This window comes from Podarcis tiliguerta (genome assembly GCF_965153285.1).
Source record: "Podarcis tiliguerta genome assembly, chromosome: 1".
Lineage (NCBI taxonomy): Eukaryota > Metazoa > Chordata > Lepidosauria > Squamata > Lacertidae > Podarcis > Podarcis tiliguerta.
In genome coordinates this window covers 42,977,652-42,996,856 of record NC_139534.1, presented here as the reverse complement: position 1 = coordinate 42,996,856, position 19,205 = coordinate 42,977,652, and the positions used below count along the sequence as shown (strand labels likewise).

The following is a 19,205-nucleotide window of genomic DNA, read 5'->3' as shown; positions in this document are numbered from 1 at the left end:
TACAAGTAATGCACAGCCCTAAAGCCACTTGTTCCATGTACTGGATTGAATTACATTCAACAGATGATAAATGACCACATATGCAATGAAAAGCCTGGAACAGGATTGGCACATATCAAGAAGTCCAAAGGGGTGAAAAACCAACCCCAAATAAGCTAATCTGTTTGCCTATAGAGCACTACAGAGATGCTGAGGTCTGAAATTGAGGCATCCATAAGGTTCCCCAGGAAAAGTGATATTTTAGACTAAAGACGAGTGATATGAAATGAGGGCTATCCGATAAACAAAATGAAACAAGGACAGAGCAAAAAGAAAACAACATTTTGCCTTTTTTCTACTACAGAAAAACAAGCTGAACGGTTTAATCTTCGAAGTATAAAATGATACTCTGTTTCTCACAGAATTGTGGAGGAAATGGAACCATTTGGCACTGTCAGAAAGATTCACATGCATTTGCACTGCTCTCTTCTGTGAAAATAGTCCTGTTTGGCAAGTAACGGGCTGCCTCCCAGGTAAATGCTTTGCAGCTATGCCTAAAGTGACATATGACTCAAAACAGGCCTTTTATGATAGCAGTGAGAAGTTCTTCTTCACTGCAAATGTTCGGACTGGCAAACTAAGTCAGGAGTTATTTTATCCTGATTATTCTTACCCCCATTTCTTTAAAGAGAGTGTTCTGTAGAAAGTTTCTACTTACAGTGAAGTGCTTATTCTTTCCAATCAGGCCAAGAAAAATGTCAAAGGTTCAGAGGCTCAGGACCAGCTTTTTGTATTCTGGCACTACTTTTTGAATAGAGGAAGGTGCTTCAAACAAAAAGAAAACCCTTGGCTGAAAAAGAAAAGAGATTAAATAAAAATAGGGGTCAGGTGGAAGCAACTTACAGCAAAAGAGCAGACCTAGAACTTTTATAAAACATTCCCCAGGCACCTCTATTAGTCTGAATCCCCACTGGTCAGAATCCGATTGCTGAGAATCATAAAATAGAAACAGGAATTCAGGAACTATGCTGCCATACCCAATCATTCAACAATCATAATCCCCTTGCACCCACAACAGCATTCCATCCACTCAACTCTCACTTCAGTAAAACACTCAAGCATTTATCAACCAATAATCTGTGGAGGTAGATGTGTACACTGAATAAGAACAATCCAACAATAGGCAAAAAGCCAAAAAACCTGACACTCATTTCCACCCCATCTCTCACCTGAAGTGATACAAACAAAGACCCTCTTCCCCATCACTCACCTGTAGAGAATTGTCCTTCCCTGCCAACAGACTCTGACTCTGTGGGGGGTTGGATACAGCCACCAGTAGACCTGGTGCTTAGTACCTTCCAATCAATCAATAAATCAATCAATTTCCCTTGAAGAACAATAATGCCCCAAGAACATCAAAAGTGGACAGCTCCTTGAATCTACACACCATTTGGCTGGGCATCTTGTCATTAAGATGCCAATCACAGCGATAACTTCTTCCATGCAGCTCTTTGTGAGCTTCTGCTGACTTTATGAATATTGCCCTACATGTATTAAGAGGACTTGTGTGAAGAATCCACTATGCAGAAGCTGTTTATGGCTACTTGTATGTCATGGAGGTCTTGTGCCGATTCTCCAAAAAGCTATCAACGTTTGCTAGCCATGATGGCTGAGTACCAATTTCAGTGTCTGAGTCAGTATACCTCTGAACATTAGCTGCTGGGAATCACAAGTGGTGAGAATGGTATTGATTCTGTGTCCTGCATACAGGCGTCTCATGGGCATCTGCCTGGTCAACGTGAGAAGAGGATACTGGACTAGATGGGCCTTTGGGGGGGATGTACACACACACAAATTCTTATGCATACATTATGATGCTAGCTAATCTGTAGTTAGATGATCTATACTTCACTAATGAAGAAAGGGACTTTTAGTGTTGTGACCAACATTGTCAAGGAAGGAATTCAATGTTGCTCTAAGGCAATTGCTCCATCAGGAAAACCACTTTGTCTTGCCATATGGAGTGATTCCCCACCACCACCTTCCATGTGGTGTTCTAGGACATCTCCTTACCACCCACCCTAAAAAAAATCCAGGAACATAGGGAAGCCCAGTCCTTTTCCCCCCCAGGAGTTACTCAAGGGTACACAGCACCAGCACCTCTTTTTGTTGTTGATGAAAGGTGTGGCACTTACCGTAACAACTTCATGGTGAGTACTGGCACCTATTTTTCTAGAAAAAAAGCACTGGGAAGCCCCATTGCATAAGCAGAAGTCCTTGTTCTGGGCTTCCACCAATGGGACTCATTAGTGGAGTCCCATGCTAGCACGTTTTCCTATGGAGAAACATTTGAATCCTGATCAGATTATGAGGATCCATGCATATGCCTAGATTTTCATTATTCTACAAAGAATTCATTGGGGGGTAGGAAAGGTAACAGCTGCATCCTACACCTATTTATACCACTTTAATAGCCATAGCTATAGGGATGCAGGTGGCACTGTGGATTAAACCACAGAGCTGAGGACTTGCCGATCAGAAGGTCGGCGGTTCAAATCCCCGCAACGGGGTGAGCTCTCGTTGCTCGGTCCCTGCTCCTGCCAACCTAGCAGTCCGAAAGCACGTCAAAGTGCAAGTAGATAAATAGGTACCGCTCGGGCGGGAAGGTAAACGGCGTTTCCGTGCGCTGCTCTGGTTCGCCAGAAGCGGCTGAGTCATGCTGGCCACATGACCCAGAAGCTGTACGCCGGCTCCCTCGGCCAAGAAAGCGAGATGAGTGCCGCAACCCCAGTCAGTCACAACTGGACCTAATGGTCAGGGGTCCCTTTACCTTTACCTTTAATAGCCATAGCTTCCCTGAAAGAAAACTGTAGTTTGTTAAGAGTACTGAAAGTTGTTACAAGACCCACCCCACACATAGCTACAATTCTTAGTACCCTTAACAAACTACACTTCCTAGGATACTTACTCTAGTGGACACCATGACTGTTAAAGGGCTTTAAATGTTTGGTGTGGATTTGACCAAAAAGACTTGGAGGGTGCATGATATTTTCTTTTTTAATCAGGTACCTCAGACACTCAAGCAATGAGGCTACAGTGAAGCCCCAAGGTCAACCTTAAAGTGAGTCATTATTTTATAGGAGCTTTATAATGTCCCACTTACATTTAAGAGTTGATAAAAACTTTTGTGAACCCTTTAACCATTTTGGAAGTATCACTGAGTTTCTTAAGCTCTTCTTGCCAGTGCTGAAACTCACACATTGATTTTCTTAAGATTGTCCTCAAATAAAGCACAGAAAATAGGTCCATGTCTGAAATTCATGTTCCTGCCAGACACAGTTCTTATGATATATTGCAACAATACATCAGAGAAAAGGAGCCCTGTTGATCTATTGCTGTGCACCCATAGAGAAGAAGGAGCAAGCAGAAGCTCCAGCTTTGAAAAACTGACCCTGCTTTTCAAAAGTTGTCTGCTGCTGGCAAAGGACTTTTACTCGCCCTTCCTTCCAAACTTCTCATTTAAACCATGCCAGACAGCAAAACTGAACATTCCAAAGTACAGCCTTTGCAGGTAATTTGTTTTAACTGCAGGTTTGTTTTTGTTTTCTGCTACTTGGAGAGCATCCAGAAGTTCTTCCTAAGTGCTGTAAAACCAATCCCTTAGTTGCAAAGTGTATGAGGTTGGTATAAATCCATTTAATGGACACACTCTCAATCTGAAAATAGGACAAATACTTAGGAAATGGTGGAGGGCGAATATAACCGAGAAGAACATGCTACCATAAAAGAGCACGCAGGAGGAGAAAATGGAGCTCTTTGGTTGGATATTTTGCTTGAAATCAGAAAGAACAACCTTTTATGATTTCGTTTCCCTGAAGAATCCTTCCTGTTTCAAACCAGCATCTTAGAGATTAAATTTAATTAACTTTGTTTCAGTTGAAACAAAAGATGACCCAGACTTTGTAATTAGCAGTCCATGTCCCGCATTAGTGAACTGCCCAATGGCAAATAATCTATCTCCCCTCTACCCCAGTTTCTTTCTTTCTTTCTTTCTTTCTTTCTTTCTTTCTTTCTATCATCTATCTATCTATTTGCAGTCCAAAGATAACCTGAACTTCAGGTGTGTGACCTATAAATGTAATTGCACCATTGCTTCCTGGGTCATCTTACTTTTCCTTCCTTCCTTAACATTTTCTTTGATGTAAGCATGCAGTGAAGATGGCTCATTTAGTACATCTGCCTTGGCTTCCTAGTAAATCCTCCATATGGCCCCTAATTCATATTTTTTGGAATCTTTCGCAGTCCATAAAGCACATGCTCCTTCTTCTTCTCTTTAGCTAGACATAAAAGGGTAAAGAAAGACTGCAATAATTCCTTGAAATATAAAGTTAAACAAATAGATAGCAGCTAGGAATAAATGTCGTGACTTACTTGCAGCGGGTTCTTCTCATTTCTCTTTTGAAGTTCATGCTAGAGCCTCCCTTCCAAGGTCTCCCCTGCTGAGAGAATATGAAATGCCTAACATGTTGATCAGGTTCAGATCAAAAGACAGGGAAAGGGACTCTAACTTTGACTCTCAATTACTTCAGTGCACCAAGTTTCATTTGAGTAAGGGAAAAGATATTTCTACTGAAATAGGGCATCTTCAAAAACTGTTTTTGTTTAAGGAAGCACATCCCCCCCCCCGAAACATAAAGGGGTTTATACCACTTTCTTGTTGCCTTTAAACTCCTTGGGTCCTGAATGTATATAGTACTATACCATGGGCCCTTCAAGATGGGTCCCTATGTTGTTTTTATCTGCCCTCTGCATAAGAGATCATTTGTCCTCACTTGCCTTACCTTGGTTACATTTTCCCTGTCTTGACCTAACATTTCATGTTGTGACATGGGCTTTTCCTTCCCTGTCCAGGCTCTGCCTCCTCAATCTGACCTTCCCTACTGTGACTTAAACTGTGTTTACCTTGACCAGATTTTACCTGCCTTGATGTGATTAGACACTACATATTCTCTTCGAACTAGATAGCTAACAAGTGTAACCATAGCAACAGTGGTGGACCTTGGCATAACAAATTTCAGTGGCAACCTGTGTGACGCTAAAATCCAGTGCCCCTTTGCCTCACCTTTCATTGGATATAACAGTAGTGGCATCCACTGTGGTGCCTCAAAAGCTTCATATCCAGTGCAACTGCACCAGTCATGCTCCCCTAGAGCTGCATCTGATAGCAAATTCACCTTCCTCCTACACCACTGGGAAGACAACTGGTACAACCATAGTGATATATGATAGTGCCTGGAAAATGAGCATATACACACTGTGGGACCCGACGAAGAACATAGGAAAATGTGCATGCAGTGTATCCCCTCTTTCTTCCACCTTATATGACAATGAACACATGATATATTCATTATTATCACACTGTAAGTTTTTCTCTGAATGTTGACACGGCCTGTCCAAATATGTGACTTCCAATATTTCAAATGCAATAATGATTTGAAAAATTAAAGGCAATAACATGGGAGAAACCAGCTTGTGGTGATGTATATCATCTACCCATCAGAATTCAGTGGCTCTCCCCTGAATGGGGCAATTGTGCCCCTGAAGGACCAGGTGCACTGCCTGGAAGTCATTTTGGACTCACAGCTGTCTATGGAGGCACAGGTAAATTCTGTGTCCAGGGCAGTTTCTGATTGAGGGGCTGGCATGGGTTGTGTTGCAGGGGTCACTGGGTGCATGCATGTTATCTTTTTGCTATTTTTGTATTTTCTGGTTTCTCTCCCCCCACCCCAGGGTTGAGGACACTTTGAATTTGGTGGCAATTTTGACAGCATAGCAGTGGTGTATTTACTTGAGCTCTTCACAACTAAAGAGACATTTAATTATACCACAAAACCAACAGACTTTAATTTTAACATCTGTTAGCTATGCGTCCATGCCAGTAACTATGTTTGGAAGTATTTGCCAAATATTTATTCAACAAGCTGCCTTGTACGACCAAATAATTGATTTGGTAGATGCAAATTGATTTTAAATGTTTCTCAAATCTGATTACAAAATGAAAGTTAAAGAGGTTGTTATATAGTTAGATTATCCTTCAACATTCACCCTCCATGTCTTGGTTAAGTATAATTTGGAACAAGTGAGATTTGGCCTGTGCTTACTTTTGCATGTAAATATAAAGGGCATTTCCTGATCTGTCTAGCAGTTCTTGAGAGTCCATCTGGGAACTGCCATGAAATTACTGGAGGTTCTACAAAGTATCAAGCCATACTGTTGTTCAATTTGCACTTATTTCAATAGTGCCGCACATGTCTCTTTTGTTTCTTTGATTTGGGTGATGTCCAACCAAGTCATATGCAATAGACTAACTGAAATGAAAGCTGATTAATGTTGGCTATTACCTATAGTCTGTTTACTTGGTGTACTTACAGACTAGAAGAAATGAACCTCCAGACCATGGATCTATATAGATTCAACAAGGATCCCAAACGGTCAAGGAGACCACTTTCTCCACTCCCATGTCCCCTGCACCTGACATCATATGTGACGTCAGCCATGAGACAGGTAAGGACACTGATCCAGAGGAACAACTTGGATCTCAAAGTGAGCTCATTGTTTCTTTGAAAGTGGGGCTCACTGACAGTGCCAGTCAGTGCCTTGAAGTTCTAGAGTAAATTGGATTCTACAGTGTTTAAGGGATTGGTTGTTTCAGGCTCTCGATGACAAAATTACTGTAGGGAAGCCTGGCCCATGAAATAAAACATTTACTGAGTAAAAAGGAATTCCTGCCCTCAAACCAAGTACCACATTTTAAAGGTGCTTTAAAAGTAAAAGCCATATTCCATGCTTAGGAACAGAAGGAGGCTTTTTAAGCAGACCGACCTATTACCAGTTTTGATATATGATTCCTGCCACTATAATTTATGTACCAAGTAGGGAAGCCTGGCAACGAGTATTCCTCCTATTGCATTATTTCAGGCCCTTATGAGTTCCTTTGATTAAGCTGGGAACAGTCAGTCAGAAATGGTTATGTGATATGTACATTGTTATTTATTGATTCATATATTGCATTTCTCTAATTCCATACAATAAATCCCACTGGTGTTATTTACTGAATGTTTGCTGAGTCCCATCAGCAAGCTTGATGGACTCCTGTGCAGAAACATGTGTAAAACTTTACATCTCAATTATTCTGTAAATTTACCAAATGCACATTATGTTTCCTTTAAGAGAAGGAGGATATGGAACAGAACTGAGTCTAGCAAAATATGGAGGGCCACAAGTTGCCAGTTCTTACACTGATATTTGATATGAATTCTTGGATCCTTTCAAGACATTCTTCTTTTTTCATGGCCCACCATAAGGTATTTTATTGTAAATGGGCATTTGGTAAACACACAGCAATATCTAGTATTTGGTTTTGGTATACGCAAATAATAAGGACTTTTTATTGACCAGGGTCTTTTACATACTGTCTTATCACATGTTGAAATTTTCATGGGCCTAGTATTAGTTATAAAACCTATTTTAAATTAAAATGACACCATCACTTATTTTGGTTCTCTTTGGTTATTTTTAATTTCCTGCAAGGTGTTAGCTACTCTGAGAACCCTTTGGGGTTGAACTATATGTATAAACAAAGTATCTGATACATTCTGAACTATGCTTCATGGACCACAGAAACATCTACATTATTTACTCTTGAACCATCAGCTCATGTTTGATACTCATTGGTAGGGTATTTTTGATCCAGTAGGATAGAAAAGATTATACAGCCCCCAGAATGCTTAAAAAGTATACTCATGCATGCAGGTGCGCATGCAGGTGTGGTATGCACATGCATACATGAGTATACTTTTCAATCATTTTGGGAGTCTGTATAATGTTTCTCTCCTACTGCTGGGTAGGTTGGCGCATGATCTACTTTAGAATGCTGTAGCCCTGTGTGCATAGACAGGCCACACGAATAAGACCCACCCCACAGTTCTCTCTCATCCAGTTAGCAGTCTACCCAGAGCAAGGATGTCCATTGTAAGACAAATGGACACCTGACCATGTGATTGAATTAATTCCACTGATATGTCCTATAGTGTAGGGTCATACCAAGGGGAAGTGGTTCCCATGCCAATGGAAATGTCTGCAAGGGGGGCAGGGAGTCACAGAGATGATAGTTTCACTTCCCTCCACGCAATTGTTCTTGCCTCTAATGTGAACAAAGTCAAACCAAAACAGTTTGTGAGCAGAGCCAACTGAAGATATTTAGCTGCCTGAAGTGAAAGATTAGATGGTAACCCACACCCCTATTCCACGTGCAGAAACCAACTGGCAGCTGGATCTTACTTTGACACTAGGGAAAGGACATCCTCCTCCACTATACCCAAGGGCACCAAGTTACTTTATGGCAGTGGTAAGCAATGTTGTGTCCTCAAGATGTTGCTGGAACTTATCTCCCTATCATGCCCAGGCAGCAAAGCTCAGAGATGATGGGAGTTGGTGGCAGTATGATAGGGGCAATACTGGCTCATATACAGAATGTATGGGCCAAAGATACCATAATCAGTCACTAAGTAAATCCAGCCAACCAACCCTGAACTCCCCACTCAAGAGAACATATTATCACTCCAGACCTATCAGCTAGTAGAAACAAAGAAGATAGAAGAAGAAAGGAAGGGGGGCGGCAGAAGACAACTTGGATTTCCCAATGCAAGCATCACAGTGGTGCTATCCATCTATCTATCTATCATCTATCTATCTATCTATCTATCTATCTATCTATCTATCTATCATCTATCTATCTATCTATCTATCTATCTATCTATCTATCATCTATCTATCTATCTCTATCTATCTATCTATCATCTATCATCTATCATCTCTCTCTCTCTCTCTCTCTCTCTCTCTCATCTCTCTCTCATCTATCTATGTATATCTATCATCTATCTATCTATCTATCTATCTATCATCAGAAATGGCCCTCCCCCCAAAAAAAACAACTCTACAGAGAGTATGGAAGGCATCAGTGTGTTTCATTTATCAAAGGGAAAGAAATAATATGCCAAATGGAAAGAATGCATGCTTTCTAAAAACAACATCGCCCACAACTATAGTGAATAGCATTCATCAGATATACTGCAAGCTTCCACAGCACTACTCATAAACAAAGGAAAGATGAAGGATTCTAAAACCTTTTCAACAATCTTTCGGAATTATTCATGAACAAAAGCATTTTCAGGGAGAAAACATTAACAAGCTTTTTAAAGGTAGTTTTATTCAAGTCACCTGCCAAGCAGATGTAGCCTACATACACAAGAGAGTTATCAGCAAACCTGGGATGTCTACCGGAGTATAAAAAACTGGGGGGGGGGCTAATGAGAGAGGGAATCTCCCTATATAGTCCAGTAAGGACTAATGACCACAGAATGCTGACTGACTGAAAAGAAGAAAACAGACAGGAGGGTGGGGCTCAAAAAGGAAGATGGCAACACATGAAGAAGAAGAAGAAGAAGAGGAAGAAGAAGAAGAAGAAGAAGAAGAAGAAGAAGAAGAAGAAGTAGTAGTTTGGATTTGATATCCCGCTTTATCACTACCCGAAGGGGTCTCAAAGCGGCTAACATTCTCCTTTCCCTTCCTCCCCCACAACAAACACTCTGTGAGGTGAGTGGGGCTGAGAGACTTCAGAGAAGTGTGACTGGCCCAAGGTCACCCAGCAGCTGCATGTGGAGGAGCAGAGACACAAACCCGGTTCCCCAGATTACGAATCTACTGGTCCTAACACTACACCACACTTGTGGTGTATACATGGGTATAAAAGAGTAGACTGAAAAATCAAATTGTCCCTGTAGCTTTTCCATGGGAACCAGGAAACAGCCTATTTTTAAATAATGTTCTCAGAAAATGGAATTAAAATTTCCCATTAAAATCAGCGGAAAATCAAAGACACTCTACTCCCCCTGCAAAAAAAGGAAGTCTAAAATAGCCATCAAAAGTTGCCAGACGTAGACTGAGCATGGTTCTTGGGCATGGAGCTGATAGGAGCAAGTGGCAGTGAGCCCTGAATATTTTGTATGTACCATTACCAATCTCAGCTCTCTGGGGTGCCAGATGGTAAAACATCATCACCTACACACTAGATGGAGAAATATCTTCATAGGAAGCACAACTGTAGAAGTGGCAAATATCTTTATGACCACCACCATCACCACACACAAACACATATACACCACCAATGAAGCAGTTCTCTCCAAATCAGCCCAATGAGGACTGAACCGCCCTGCTTGGTGTTTGGGGAGGTAAGCCAGTGGGATGGGAAACAGAATGGAGCGTCTGTAACCCTGAATGTCCATACCATTATCTAGAAAGTGACAGACCATCACTTAGGCACATAAAAATTCTTTGGCTATCCTGGCTACCATGCAAATGGTATCTGGCATTTTGTTTAAAAGAAGCAAGATGGATTTCTGAAGTCTTTTTATTCTTCCTTGCAATCTTGCAAATAAATACTCAACACATTTTCAAAAATCATGTTCTGCATTCTCTGAAGATGGCTGGTAGTTACCTTGTGATCATTAAATTCTTTTCAAAGTTTAATCTTTTCTTCACAGCTTCAAGAAACAGTAGATAACTCCTACAGTAGGTTAGTAAATATTTACCATACAAATGAAAGGAAGGTTTTTTAAGATACTGTATGCCTTTTTAGTTATTCCATCTGGGTTTGGGTTTTTTAGGGTTGAGGTTTCGTTTTATTTTTGTTTTGTATTCTTACTTACTTTCTATGTTACACAGTTCTTTTTAAGGAATGCAAAAATAACAAGACAGATGAGAAAAACTAGTTGTTAGGAAAAACAGCATCAGTTAAAAACAGAACAGTAAGGTAGATGCAGAAAGAAAATATTAATACAACTATTTATCATAGACTTTAAGCTTTCAATAGGAAAACCTGCAGCCTGATCCTAGTTTACTTAGAAGCAAGACCCAAACAAGTTAAATTTGGCTGACTCTCAAGGGGTTTGTTTGCCGCTTTGCAGGCAAACCTGGACTGTTTTATTTCTCCATACAACAGCAGAAAGAGAAGACAACCACAGGATTGAAGTTCACCCATTTTCCCATTTTATCCTCACAATCGCCTGTGAGTTAGGCTTGGATTAGAAGTCACCCAGTGAGAAACATGGCTGACAAGGCATTTGAAACCCAGGTGGAATCTACACACATATAAAAAAACACTGTGAAAAATGCTTCTTTTAAAAAACGTTTTGAAAAATACATTGAATTTTGCATAGCTTACTGTCGCCAACTAGTGACACATGTGTATATTGCACTTTACAAAACATTTAAAACGTTTTATTTACAGCTGTGTAGCTGACTCCCAAGTCTCTATGGTAGCAGCCTAGCATTCTAATGACCACACCATCTGGCTAATATGTGGAAGTATGTACCTGACTGCTTATGCTTCCTGAACTTAGTGGCTACATGGGAGGTGTTTACCTCATGATCTCATTATCCGGGCTTTGACTAAAGCATGAGCATTCAGGAAGGCTGATAAGTGCAGACCACTGGTGAGATTATTAGTGAAATGAAGAAAGAATATTCACAAACAACCCCTCAAAGTAAGATAAGTCTGGCAATCTAGTCATGAGAATTTCTCCAACATTTCTCTTCCCTTTTATTATTTAACTTTCTTTCCTCATTAACTGATGGGAAATTGGGGGGGGGGGTTAGTACAGCACTAATATCAACTGGTGGCTGGTCTCTGCTGTGGCTGAATTTGGTGCTGACTAGAAGTTTGTGGTCCATTGGGTTGATGGCTCCTACTTGGAGGTTCTGGAAACTGCATGGTCTCTAGTTCTTAAGTTCCTCTTGAAAATCGTCTGCTTGTACTTCCATATCCCAGTTCAAATGTCAAGACTCACAGATATTACACCCATGTTTGAGATGACCTGCAGAGCACAGGTACCCTACAGGTCAGTTCTGTAAGGGGTGACAGTACAGTCCAAGTATGGCGAAAGTGGTTTCCTCCATTCCCCGGGGGGGACGGGGACCACCTATGCCTATGATGACATGAAAAAGCAAAACAGAGAGAATGAGATCAAAGATCACCATGCAGGTAAATGGTACTGACTTGCATTGCCCTTAGGGTGATCTTAGAGTACAAGAACACACGTAGGCAGAATGAACTCAGAAAGCTAGAGAGAAAATGGAGCACTGCAAAGGGTCAGAGAACTTTGCTACTTAAAAAAGAAAAGAAAAGAACTACCTATTTTTTTAAAAAAAAAAAATTTCTCACTTTCCACCTCAATATTCTATTCACCCCCAGCCCAGTGGTTGAAATACTGGCCCAGTACTGGATTAAATACTCTAACTTCAAATCCCTTCTTGTTTTAACTCTTACACTGTGATAACTGAGCACATTTAAGGCTAATTCCTGTTGGAACCAAATTATGTAAAAGTAAAAATTATGTGTGTTATGAGAAAGAGGCCCACAACTGACAGTAAAAAGAAATGGTTAATTATCCCAAGGTACTGTTTAGAGATGGGGGGAAATACGATATCAGTTCTCTACTAGAACATCACACAGTTCTACTATTGGGAAGCAAGATAAGTATGCGATCACTCAAAAAGGTTTAGTAGTGCAATAACCATACATTTGCACTACAGCCCTGGGGATGATATAAAAATTCAAGGAAGAATATTCAGCTTCTTATAGAAATGATGTTAGCATATAAAACCATGCTCGATTTGAATGACTTTTTCTCAGGTACTAAAATAAATTAAAGGAGCTGCCTTGAACCAATGGCTTATGCTTCACACTTTATTGGGTTGGAAACCTACAATTCATTCCTGCAAACATGAATAGCGGATGGCTTATTCGAGCATCATTGCTCCTGTGGTGGTGCACATGGGAAGGAACTGCCGAGCAATCCTTCTTCTTTGACATTCGTAGGCTTCCATGTGGCATCTTGCTGGATCAAGCCAATGGCCCATCTAGTCCAGGATCCTGTTCTCACAGTGGCCATCCAGATGCCTGTGGGAGACCCTCACATAGGACACAAGCAGAAGAGCACTCTCCCCTCCTGCAGTTTCCAGCAACTGGCATTCAGGTGCTATTGCCTTTGACACTGGATGTGGAGTATATAGCCATTGTGGCCATAATTTGTCTAGTCCTCCTTTAAAGCCATCCAAGTTGGTGGCCATCACTGCACCCTGTATGAAGGAGTTCCATTAGGTTAACTATACACTTGTTGTTTAGTCGTTTAGTCGTGTCCGACGCTTCGTGACCCCATGGACCAGAGCACGCCAGGCACTCGTATCTTCCACTGCCTCCCGCAGTTTGGTCAAACTCATGCTGGTAGCTTCAAGAACACTGTCCAACCATCTCGTCCTCTGTCGTCTCCTTCTCCTTGTGCCCTCCATCTTTCCCAACATCAGGGTCTTTTCCAGGGAGTCTTCTCTTCTCAAGAGGTGGCCAAAGTATTGAAGTCTCAGCTTCATGATCTGTCCTTCCAGTGAGCACTCAGGGCTGATTTCCTTAAGAATGGATAGGTTTGTTCTTCTTGCAGTCCATGGGACTCTCAAGAGTCTCCTCCAGCACCATAACTCAAAAGCATCAATTCTTCAGCGATCAGCCTTCTTTATGGTCCAGCTCTCACTTCCATACATCACTAAACTATACACCTACAGGGAACTATTACAGGGAGGGAACACAGACTGATACCTATGGAAGACTTAAGGAGTCGAGTCATGGATTGGTTACAATACCACCAATTACATGAGATGTTTAAGTCAGATTTTAAAATTGGATTTTTGGACCAAAGCTCACAATTTGAAAGAGAATTATTACAGAACAAGGATAAACATTTGTTTAAAATGTATAATTTTCTATTGGAATGGGAAACAAAAGATGAGCTTGTTAAAGCTTCAGTGACACACTGGGCAATAGATGTAGGACATAGTATAGACTTAAACCTTTGAGAGAAACTTTGGAAGCATGATTTGAAATTTACTGCATGTTATTCTATTCACCGAAAGAGAATTATATGAAAATGATTAATCGATGGTATCGAACTCCAATTAGGTATTATTATTATTATTATTATTATTATTACTTCATACCCTGACCCCTTCACACACAAACATTTTCCTCATAAGGCAAGCTTATAGACAGTTTCAGTATATTCTTGTCTACAGCATTTTTGTATGTCTAAATCACTGACATGCCAGAAAGTACATCAGGAGTGCCTGGTTCAACTTGTGCAACTCATACAGATCCCATCAAGACACCCTGCCTCAATTTAGAAATCGAGATTTGTCTAAATCCAATGCACCCCAGTAGTAATTATGCCCACCTTGCCAACAAAGGTCCGTATAGTAAAAGCTATGGTTTTCCCAGTACTGATGTATGGAAGTGAGAGCTGGACCATAAAGAAGGCTGATCGCTGAAGAATTGACGCTTTTGAATTATGGTGGTGGAGGAGACTCTTGAGAGTCCCATGGACTGCAAGAAGATCAAACGCATCCATTCTTAAGGAAATCAGCCCTGAGTGCTCACTGGAAGGACAGATTGTGAAGCTGAGACTCCAATACTTTGGCCACCTCATGAGAAGAGAAGACTCCCTGGAAAAGACCCTGATGCTGGGAAAGATGGAGGGCACAAGGAGAAGGGGACGACAGAGGACGAGATGGTTAGACAGTGTTCTTGAAGCTACAAACATGAGTCTCACCAAACTGCGGGTGGCAGTGAAAGACAGGAGTGCCTGGCGTGCTCTGGTCCATGGGGTCACGAAGAGTCGGACACGACTGAACGACTAAACAACAACAACAGTAATTATGCCCCCAGTGAGGTAGCACATATTGTGCAGCCTTGCAGTCAGATTCTCATTTATATAATCCTTCACACCAAAATGGGTGAATGTATCCAAACTGCATAAACCATAAACCCGAGAATGTTCTCAGTGTTTGTACCCTTTGCTATAATACCTGGGGGGAAAACCCTTGTAGACAGGGAAATGCTTTATATTTCATGAATTGTAAAGGTTGTATATCTCAACAGCATTTATAAAATCAATGCAACGTAATTTCATAAGAGGGAAAGACAAGTGAAAAATACTGCCATATAAATCAAAACTATGAGAAATAAACATGTCACAGACATCCTGGATTGAAGGACCACTAGAATTAAAAACAAAATAATGGCTGAACACAAACCACAAAGTATTATACTCATGGGGCAACTTAAGTAGGTAGGCATCTGTTAGATGCCAAATGCAGTAGCACAAATTTACAGAGGACAATGTTGTGGTCCAGAAGGCACTCAAGAAGTCAACCAAGCAAAATCTCCACACTATTTGTGGGTGATGAAATTGAGTGGATGGTGGGGTGGGGGAGAGGCATTTTTAGAATATTATTGGGGGGGGATTGATTCACGTAAATATATGGAAGCTGATGTCCAACAATATCTGGAGGACCAGGTTCTTAAGACTCTTCCTGTAGTTCCCAAGGGCTTTGAGGTTGAATTCGTAATCACAAATTTTGGATGGAAAAATTAGAAGCAGCTCCATTCAATCACACTTCAATTGCATTCCGAAGCTAGTCATTAATGGTTTCTCCATTTTCCTTTTGTAGGAATCCCCTGAAGTGTGCCAAACACAGCCTAAACACCTGAACCAGAAACACTGTTTAAAACCCTATAAAATAACCAAATCTACACTCAAGATTTTTCTTTTGGTTGTAATTCACAACAAATAAGACTTTAAAACTTTTGGCTTCTTAAAACAAACATCTCACCTGGTGTTCAATGTCTTGAAGTTAACATATAAAGCTTCTTGGCGATCACTCGTAGCTGTGTAAGATTGTCTTCCATAAACACGTTTTTAACAATGAGTCTGTAAGTGACTGTGGAGACCAATTCTGGATCCACATGTCCTTCCACAGTGGGGACATTGGTTTCCGGGCAGGAGTTGATCACGGTATGGATTTGCCAAGCGTGCCTTCCTCTTAGCATGTTTCTCCCTTGCATCTTGAGTTCAAGTGTCTTCAAAGCCCGTGACACCTTTGGTAAAGGCTGTTTTCCAATTGGAGTGCTTGCAGTGTTTCCCAGTTGTCAGTGTTTATACTACATTTTTTTAGATTTGCCTTGAGACAGTCTTTAAACCTATTTTGTTGACCACCAGCATAGAGTAGTTGCTTTGGAAGATGATTATCAGGCATCCGCACAACATGACCAGTCCAACAAAGTTGATGCTTCAACACTAGTGATCTTTTCTTCTTCCAATACACTGATATTAGTTCGCCTGTCTTCCCAAGTGATGTGAAAAAAATTTTGGAGACACCATTGATGGAATCTTTCATAGAGCTGGAGATGGCATTTATAAGTGGTCCATGTTTCACAAGCATATAATAAGGTTGGTAGTACAATAGCTTTGTAAACAAGCATTTTGGTTTCCCTGCAAATGTCCTGGTCCTAAAACACTCTGCAATTCAATCAGGAGAAAGCCGCACTCGCAGAGCTCAGGCGATGCTGGATTTCGGCATCAATGTTGGCCCTTGTGGAAAGATAACTGCCTAAGTAGGAGAAATGATCAACATTTTCCAATGTTACACCATTGAGTTGGATTTGTGGCACTGCAGAGGGGTTATTTTGTACTTGTTGGTGCAGCACTTAGGTTTTTTGGATGTTGAGTGATAGGCCAAGCTTTTTGTAAGCTTCTGCAAAGATATTTAGGATGGTTTGGAGGTCATCCTCTGAGCTTGCACAAACTACTTTGTCATCAGCATACTGTTCAATGTCTTGTAGTTAACATATAAAGCTTGTACAACCTAGAACCACGTTATCTAGCAGATAACCTTCAATATATGCCAGGGCCATCACAGAGATAATCAAAGGGGAATTTTTCTGACCATGCCATGACTAGGGCTGGGTGATAGCTCGTTTTCAACACTGTGATAGATCAGCAGCTAAATATTGTGAAATGTGATGCAGATATCACGATGCCTGGAATGTATCTCAACTGATTTCTCCTTCCCACCTTAGGGGAGGAGGAAGCAGTCAAAATACATAGCCCAACCTTGCAGCTGAGCAAGCCCCCATAATGCTCTGGCTCATGTGAGCTGAAGGGGCATGGAGGCTTCCTTAAATGGCTGACCTGGGAGGCGGGAAGCTTGCTTAAACTATGTTGCTACTCTTCACCCTGGACCCAACCCTTTTAGCACAGGCATTCTTGAGAACTGGGGGGATGGTTCCACCTCTTCCTCTGATAGCTTCAGCTGGTCACAATCTGGAAGGTCCTACAAGGAGACCCTTAGCATCAGCTTCAGGGGACACTGCTGCTCCTCAGGGTCCTCAATCTGTGGAGTGGCTGCTTCATCTTCCAAGGACTCTGTTTCTGGTACCAAGTCAGGGCTAGGCGTGACATATATTATGTTGCACAGCCATGGACAGGGAGCATTGGGGGCATATTAAATTTGAGATTTAACATTTCTAATGTCAGCTAAACAGTGAGTGCTATGTTAACAGGAAACAAAGATTGTCAGAGGACAGGGACAGATCCTAGGCATTAATGGCACATCTTAACAATGTCATCATTTTTCAAAGCTTTGCTTAAAGAAGAAATAATCCTTTCATAACACATAAATAGATTATAAAAAGATTGATCTGTGTCTTTTGATGAATAACAAACCAAACGAGGTGACACTACATATTTATCAAACCTTATCAGCCAACAAGAAAATATATCTGGCAGCTCAACTGTTTCAACTTCTAAGATAGTATCTCCATGGAACACAATGTCGAAAAATACCATATGTCTGTCAGTGCCATTTGTATACAAGACTACAGCCACTGGGTGCAACCTGTCCTGATAGGAAGCAATAGCACAGCTCCCACTGAGTTTCTGGATTTAGGTTTTCACAATGGATGAATTGTGGCTTATTATTTAATAATACATAGCACAGAAGCTTTTATTTTGATTTTGACAGTCTTGATAAAGCCTAGGGCATCCATGCTTTACTTTATGCAGGGAAGTTAAATACAGTAGTACCTTGGTTTAAGAACAGCTTAGTTTATGAACAACTTGAATTAAGAAAGCTGCAAACCCATAAGTAGGTGTTTTGGTTTGTGAACTTTGCCATGGAAGCAGAACATGTTCCACTTCCTGTTGAGTGTGTTCCATTTATAAATTGAGTCCCCCGCTGCTATGGGAAAGCACGCCTTGGTTGAAGAATGCTTTGGTTTAAGAACGGACTTATGGAATGGATTAAGTTCGTAAACCAAGGTGCCACTGTATATTGTTGCACACTACCCCTATCTTGGAATGTTGCAAGATTCTAGGGATTCCAGGCGCTTACCCAGGGTTTGGTCTCCTCAGAATGAGGGACAACTGAGACTGGGATGTCTTTATGATATATGGTTTATTTACACATATATTCAACCTGAACCTATGATTCAGGGGCTCACAGCATTAATACCTCAAGAAGGTATTGCTACTCCCATGGCCACAGAACGACAGCAAGGAGGCAGCCAGTCTAGCTTCTCTGGGAAGGGAGTTGCAAAGTCTGGGAGCAGCCACAGAGAAGTGCGTAGTTTTATGAACATTGCATAACTTGAAGGGAGTGCCAGAGTGCCAGATAAAGAGACTAGGTGAAGAAGAGGTTGATCATACCTGTGCAAGGACTACAATACTAAATATATTGTTTTGGGAATGTGTGTGAATGATTTTGGATACTTACCCTTCCCCATGTTTTCCACATGGATTTTTTTCTAATTCCCTTCTTATTCCTTGATCTCACTGGAAAGCGAGTTAATGTTTTTTACTGTTTCTGCAAATAATACAAACAATTTTAGTATATTATATGTATTAATATATATTGTACTATTATAACCATATAAACCTACACACACACACATGCATATATATATTAATACTAATATAGCAGAAAAATAGTACTGGGTAGAATTTGTCTCTTTTGTACATTTATTTAAACATTTTAAAAATATATATATAACTAAACTATATGCACATGACGGATTTGTTTTGTTGTTTTGTTAATAATTATTTCCTGTGTGCTTTACCAGTAATTTTATCAGGCACACAGCTTAAAATGCCTTTTAAATTAATTGTTCTATATTTTTTCTAAATAATAAAACAATTTTACATATGATACATATAATATACATATTTTTATCGATTTGCATGTAATTAGACAATACACAAGCAACTCAGACCTAAGCAGATGCC

At 40.7% G+C, this 19,205-nt stretch overlaps 1 long non-coding RNA gene across 2 annotated transcripts; it reads right to left on the bottom strand.

Annotated features, from left to right (window-relative positions):
* Positions 1-711: 711 nt before the first annotated feature.
* On the bottom strand, positions 712-18,755 carry LOC310665514. 2 transcript variants are annotated; one of them, XR_014505506.1, is made up of 3 exons: positions 18,697-18,755; positions 4,411-4,478; positions 712-829 (listed from the first exon to the last, which is right to left on the bottom strand). It is a non-coding gene; the product is annotated as an uncharacterized lncRNA (long non-coding RNA). The 2 variants fall into 2 exon arrangements; XR_014505507.1 differs by lacking the exon at positions 712-829 and adding an exon at positions 4,229-4,316.
* Positions 18,756-19,205: the final 450 nt, after the last annotated feature.